This window comes from Triticum urartu, chromosome 3 (genome assembly GCF_003073215.2).
Source record: "Triticum urartu cultivar G1812 chromosome 3, Tu2.1, whole genome shotgun sequence".
Classification (NCBI taxonomy): Eukaryota; Viridiplantae; Streptophyta; class Magnoliopsida; order Poales; family Poaceae; genus Triticum; species Triticum urartu.
In genome coordinates, this window is record NC_053024.1 from 741,610,586 (window position 1) to 741,617,796 (window position 7,211).

Sequence of the window (7,211 nt, forward strand, 5' to 3'; positions counted from 1 at the left end):
GTCCCTGTGGCTCACAGATTACTATTACACCAGATGCAGGGCCTGATGATTCTGCTCCAGGTGACGCGCTTGAGCTCAAGTGGGAGTTCGACGAGGACTCTCAACGATACTATGTTTCCTTTCCTGATGATCAGTAGTGGTGCCCAGTTGGGGGTGATCGGGACCGTGTCGCATGTTGGGTTATCTTTTATTTTGGCGCCGTAGACGGGCCATGAGTGTTTGGATGATGTAATGTTATTTATGTACTTGATTGACGTGGCGAGTGTAAGCCAACTATGTTATCTCCCCTTTTATTAATTATATTACATGGGATGTTTGTGAAGATTGCCTAACTTGCGACATATGCCTTCAAGATCAGCGTTTCATCCGTAAGTGTTGTCCATGAAGTTTCGATCAGTTTATCCATGTGCCTTCGTCTGGAGCTTCGGGTGGGTTGTTAGTCGTATGGAATACTGCTTTGTTTGCTAGAAAGCTAATTGAGTCCAATAGTTTTGGTATTATGGTGGAGTTCAAGTCTGTTCATAACTCCCAAACCTGGACTCTAGTTTCAGTCTATGGACCCTGTCAAAACCCAGCTAGAGATAATTTTATTAATTGGTTGCATGATATAATTATCCCTGATGATGCTAACTGGCTATTACTGGGTGATTTCAATTTCATGCGATCAATGGAAAATAGGAATAAACCAGGTGGTGATATTAATGACATGTTCATCTTTAATGAGGTTATTGGGCATCTGGGCTTAATTGAATTACCTATCAAGGGCAGAAAGTACACTTGGACAAATATGCAAACTGCTTCTTTGCTTGAACAGATTGATTGGTTTTTTACAACCCCTTCATGGACATGTTCTTATCCTAACACTATGGTCCTACCTCTGGCTAGAACCACTTCAGATCATGTGCCATGTGTGGTGCAAATCAAAACCACTATTCCCAAGGCCATAGTGTTTAGATTTGAAAATTACTGGACTAATTTGCCTGGTTTTCTTGATTGTGTCAGTGAATCTTGGAGTAGGCCAGTTCATAAGAGATCTTCTGCTGCTATAATATCTGCAAAGTTCAAAGCTCTCAGGCAGGCACTCAAACATTGGCACATTAGCCTTTCCACCGTTAAGGCTCTAATTTCCAACTGCAATAAAGTAATTCTTTGTCTGGATGGTCTTGAGGAGTTAAGGCCTTTGTCTGGGCCTGAGGAAAATTTCAGGAAAATTGTAAAGTTGCATTTGGAGGAAACTCTAAGGTTGCAATTTATCTACTGGAAGCAGAGATGTACCATTAGAAACATTAAAGTGGGAGAGGAAAACACCAAATTTTTCCATGCCATGGCCACAGAGAGATACATGAATAACTCTATTTCTAGTATAACTTCTGATGATGGGCAAGTGACCTCTGATCATGCATCAATTGCTGGACTATTTTTGCAGGAGTTCAAGCAGAGGATGGGATGCACAAATAATACACAAATGGGTTTTGATATGCCAAATATTATCAAGAAGGTTCAGGGACTAGATGACTTGACCAAGCCCTTTTCTGAGCAGGAAATTGATTGTGTTATTAAGGAAATGCCTCCTGACAGAGCACCTGGGCCAGATGGTTTCACTGGCCTTTTTCTTAAGAAGTGTTGGCACATAATTAAAGATGACTTTCATCAACTGGTCAAAGAGTTGTCTGAGGGGCACCTTGATTTGGAGTGTATCAACAGTTCTCTCATAACCTTGATTCCAAAAAAGCTTTCACCTGAGGGTTTGAATGATTACAGGCCAATATCTTTGACAAATACCTGTTTGAAATTCCTCACTAAACTTTTGGCAAACAGGTTGCAGAAGGTCATCCTTTCCTGTATTCATAAAAACCAATATGGGTTTATTAAATCCAGGTCAATTCAGGATTGTCTAGCTTGGTGCTTTGAGTATATCCACCAGTGTAATGCTTCAAAGAGACCAATAGTGCTGCTGAAATTGGATTTTACTAAAGCCTTTGACACTATTGAGCATGATGCCATTCTTAGAATCTTAAGATACAAGGGTTTTAATGACAAATGGATTTCCTGGATGCAAACTATTTTGTCTTCTGGTTCTTCTTCTGTGCTTCTTAATGGTGTTCCTGGTAACCATTTTAAATGTAAGAGAGGAGTCAGGCAAGGAGACCCAATGTCACCTCTTCTTTTTGTCCTTGCTGCTGACCTGCTTCAGTCTGTTGTCAATGACATGTGCAGTAAAGGAATTCTGACTTTGCCAATCCCTTCCAATAGCCAGGATTACCCCATTGTTCAGTATGCTGATGATACACTAATTGTGTTGCCTGCTATTGATCATCAACTGCTTGCTCTTAAAGACATGCTTGATGTCTTTGCTGCCACAACAGGATTATCTGTGAATTTTACAAAATCCCTTATGGTGCCTATGAACATGTCATCTGATGAAGCTAACAGGTTGGCCTCAATTCTTGGATGTAGTATAGGAACCATGCCTTTTACTTACTTGGGTCTACCCATGGGGACTACAAGGCCCTCAATCCAAGACCTCATGCCCCTTGTGCATAGGATTGAAAGAAGATTGTCTGCCACTTCATGTTTTCTGAATCAAGGTAGCAGGTTGCAGTTGCTCCAGTCTGTTTTAACATCAATGCCCATATACTTCCTGTGCACACTAGTCATCCCAACTGGAATTTTGAAGCAAATTGAAAGGATTCAGAGACGATGTCTATGGAGAGGGAACTCTGATACTCCAAGACAATCTCTGGCTGCTTGGGACTTGGTATGCTTACCAAAAACAAAGGGGGTCTTGGTGTGCTTAATCTCAGGGTGCAGAATGAGGCCTTGCTTATGAAGTTCTTGCACAAATTTTATAATCATCATGACATCCCCTGGGTTGGCCTTATTTGGAATGCCTACTATGCCAACTCTGTCCTTCATACTACCACACTCTGTGGATCTTTTTGGTGGCGTGATGTGTTTAAATTGGCTGACAAATATTGTCAGATGGCTACTCCAACGTTGGGTGATGGCAGGTCCATTCTCTTTTGGTCTGACAGATGGATGGTTGAGCTTAAGGGTTCCTGTCTCAGTGAAAAATTCCCCAGGCTCTTCTCCTTTGTTATTGATGAGCAGCTTTCAGTGTCTGATGTGCTTTCCCAGGAGTTTTTGTCAAATTTGCATTTGCCCCTCTCTACACAAGCCTTTGCTGAGCTTGAATGTCTTCAACAGCTGACTCATGCTTATTCTTGCTCTGCAACTCATGACGCATGGATTTGGCCTTTTCATAAGGGTTGTTTCAGACCCAAATCCTTCTATGTGTATGAGCATCAGCATATTGTTGTTGATCCAATCTTCCAATGGATTTGGAAATCTTCATGTACATTGAAAATCAAAATGTTTGCTTGGTTACTGCTGAGAGATCGTTTAAACACCAGAGACATGCTACTCAGAAGGCATTGGCATGTGAAAGATCATACTTGCGTTCTATGTCCATACCTGATCCATGAAGATCGTGCACATCTGTTCTTCTCTTGTAATTTTAGCATTAGAGTCTGGAATTACTTGCAGATTATCTGGGACCCACAGTCTGGGATGACAACATACAACATGGCAGTAAAGGCTAGGAAGAATTTTGGGCATTCTTTCTTCACTGAAGTGGTCTTTACAGCAGCTTGGAACATTTGGATCTTGAGGAATGGCAAGGTTTTCAGGAATGAGACACCTTCTTTCAGCGCATGGAGACATAACTTCATCCATGACATAACCCTTCTTTCTCATAGGATAAAATGTAAATACAAGGATAGCCTTCTAACTTGGATCTCTAACCTTCCTTAGGTAGTGTTTTTCTTTGCCCTGCTTGGGTTGTAAGTTTGTAAGTATTTCTGTCTTCCTCTTTCCTTTACTTGTATGGACTTGTAATAGGACTTTATTCTTTGTTGTTTTCAATAAAGAGCTGTGAGGCTGTTGCCTTGCAGTACATATTAAAAAAAAAGACATATGTCTTCAATGCGATTATGCCTCTAAGTCGTGCCCCGACACGTGGGAGATATAGTCGCATCGAGGGTGTTACAACCAATCAGGATTTGAGAATCTTCTATCCTCGCTTCATTTCGTTTTTTCCCTTTAATGTGGGAACTAAATTCGGAAATCGGGGAGGAGGGAGGTTAGACTCTTTTTCACACCGAAGATTTTTCTGTTTTGTTATTTCTGGCAATTCCTTTTTATTTTTGGTATGATTGACTGGAAAAATCCAAGCATTTTTGCACCAATGAAGAAATTCAAGCATGTCATGAAGCACTCAACAAGAAAAGGCATCCCGTGAAGAAGGAGAAGGTCCCAAAATACATAATCATCTAGGGGTGACTACAAGGAGGTCAATAAGAACGATTTTGTTTCCATGCACATTGTCAATCCATATACTGAAGAAGTGAATGAAAAAGTAAATCCTCACTTTTGGAAGAGGATGCAATAGAAAATTTATCATGAGCTGATGAAGAACAGTAGACTAAAATTCATGATCAAAAGTGTGTCAACCCCCGCAGAAGCATAGCTTCTAAAGTAAACTAACTTGTGCTTCCCTTGCAATGAAGCATAAACGTGGTTTCCTCGCAGAGTGAGGCACGTATGTGCTCCATCCGAAAGCACAATACACACCTGCTCCACATGAAGCACAGCCGTGCTCCACACAACACACCCGAGCTCCGACGGACGAAAATTGAAAGAAACTGGAAAACAAAAAGATCCCCAAAAAATTGAAAACCGAGAAAAACCAAAAAACAAGAAAAAACCCGCCCCAGTGCGAGAAACAAAAAAATGTTCCGTGACATTTTGAAGAAAGTTCCTGCATTTTAAAAAAGTTCGTCATGCTTTACTAAAATATTTTTATAATGTCAACATAATGTTCGTGTAATTTAGAAAAATGTTTTGTACAATTTAAAAAGAATGTCGCGATTAAAAATGTTGTTCAAGCACTTTTCAAATGTTTGCAAATTTACAAATTGTTTAAGGTGTTACAAGAAAAGTTTACTGTACATATTAAAACATGTACAATGTAAATTTGGTAAAGATTAAAACATGTATTCAGAAAAATGTTCACCGTCTTTCAAAAAATGTTCAACCTTTATTGAAAAATGTTGAACCTATATAAATAAAATGTGCACCGTGTTTTCCCTTAAAATCTGACTATAAATAAATGAGAAAATGACAAAGAGGAAATAAATAAAATATCGGAAATATAAACCAATGAAATACCAAAATGAAAAACGAAAGAAAACTAAAAGTAAGAACAGAAAAAACAAAAAACAAAGATGAAAAACTATAGAGAAAACACAACAGCGTGGAGGTTCTAAAACTAGTTTGCAGCATTCCATCGACGGGCATGGCCATATGCCGTCTGTTGCGAGTCCTACCGAGCACGTGTTGGGCCTGCTCAGTAACCGCGCGCTATTTGAGGTCATGCTTTTTTATTTTTTCTTCTGTTTATTATTCACATTTTTATATTTTTTTTGCTGTTCTAATTCCTTTATATTTCATAATATTGTACACACATATATATAGAAAAATACTTTATGTAGAATTTAGAAATGTTAATTATGCATTATATTTTTAAACATGTATAGAAAATGGTAAATCATGTGTATGATTTTTTGGTGAAATTTAAATCAGAATTTTAAATAAATCTACATGCATTAAAACATTTTGCATAATTGTAAAAAATACAAGTTACATTTATAGAAAAGGTTCACAGGTTTCAAAAGTGTGTTTATGGCATTTTCATAAAAATGTATACGTAATGTTAAAAAATGTTTAGCACCATTAAAAAATGTACATGAAATTTGTCTTCATTCTAAACAAACTGCAACAACACCTGAGTGGCTGAGTAGGAAGCGAACTGATCCATCATAGGCACAAGACCTTTATGCGAGGGAAACATTATTGGGCTCCATTTGGCATAACCATTATTTTTAAAAAGGGAACCATCTGGAGTTGCCCCCCAAAAGTTTTTACCTAGGTTAGAATAGCTTTGCCTTGCTTTTTGCCCTGTTTTCACTGGGTCTGTGATTTGCCATGTCTTGGATGTGTGTTTGTGAAAAGAAAGAGGGAACCATCTATCGGTATATGGCATTAATTGATAGTGTGTGTGTGTGTGGGGGGGGGGGGGGGGGGGATAACTGGTATGTGTATGCTTATGGCATCTGGCAGATACGTGATTACATTCATTTTGTAGTGGGCTATGGTGCTGTATAACTGCATTGTTATATGGGAAGTAGAAATTTCTGCATTATGATCCAGTAGAAGACTGTCATTACGCAACACAAAATGCGAAGAATTAATTCGTAGTTATGAGGATAGATAAGGGACAACCGGATCTGCCTGCGGATGCACATTATTCGGAAATGGAAAACAAGGGTTATGTTTAGAAAAAAAGGGAAACGTCATTACTTCTTGTCTTGGTATGAGAATCTAAGCTAAGCAAAAACTCATAAGGTAAACAAAAATGATAGAGATATATTATTCTTTGATTCTGTTTGAAGTTGATATGCTAGTGCACGTTGGCCTTCTTGGAGGACAACATAGAGTGGATGTTGGGCAACACACCACTATGGGCGATGGTGATGCCGTCAAGCAGGTTGGAGTGCTCCTCGTCGTTGCGAGTGGCGAGAAGCAGGTGGCCTGACATGATGCGGGTCTTCTTGTTGTCCTTGGCCACATTGCCCGCCAACTCTAGCATCTAAGGTTTAAAGAGAACACCAAGACGAGATCAGTTACCACTCTGTTGAGCGTGAAATGAACAGGAATGTACAAGATTGGTCGTTGGTTGGTTACCTCGGCGGCAAGGTATTCGAGGAAGGTGGCGAGTTGGACGAGGGCGCCGGGGCTGACGTGGTCCGTGTAGCGGCCTTTCTTGAGATAGCGCCTGATGCGGCCGACGAGAAACTAGAGTACAACCTTCATGGAGCGGGTCACCGCCTTCTTCCGCTCGCAGCTCTTCCTACCGGCCATTTCCCCTCCTTCTCTGGCGAACTTGAATCTCTCAAAATGTGGGTGGCGGTGCTGATGGATGTGAACGCGAGGGCACCGCTGTTATAGCGGAGGGAGGGTGGGGGTGGGGGTGCACGCTCCACAGTAAGGGGCGCGGTTCACATGACGTGCGGTCGCCACCGTTGTATCTGGGAGGGCGGGCGGTAGGGATCAACTCGGAGGGGCACGATCCCTGGGAGGGAGTGTGATCC

General features: G+C 40.6%; 1 pseudogene; it reads right to left on the minus strand.

Annotated features, from left to right (window-relative positions):
* Positions 1-6,520: 6,520 nt before the first annotated feature.
* LOC125546389 lies at positions 6,521-6,981 on the minus strand (annotated as a pseudogene).
* Between the last annotated feature and the right edge of the window lie 230 nt (positions 6,982-7,211).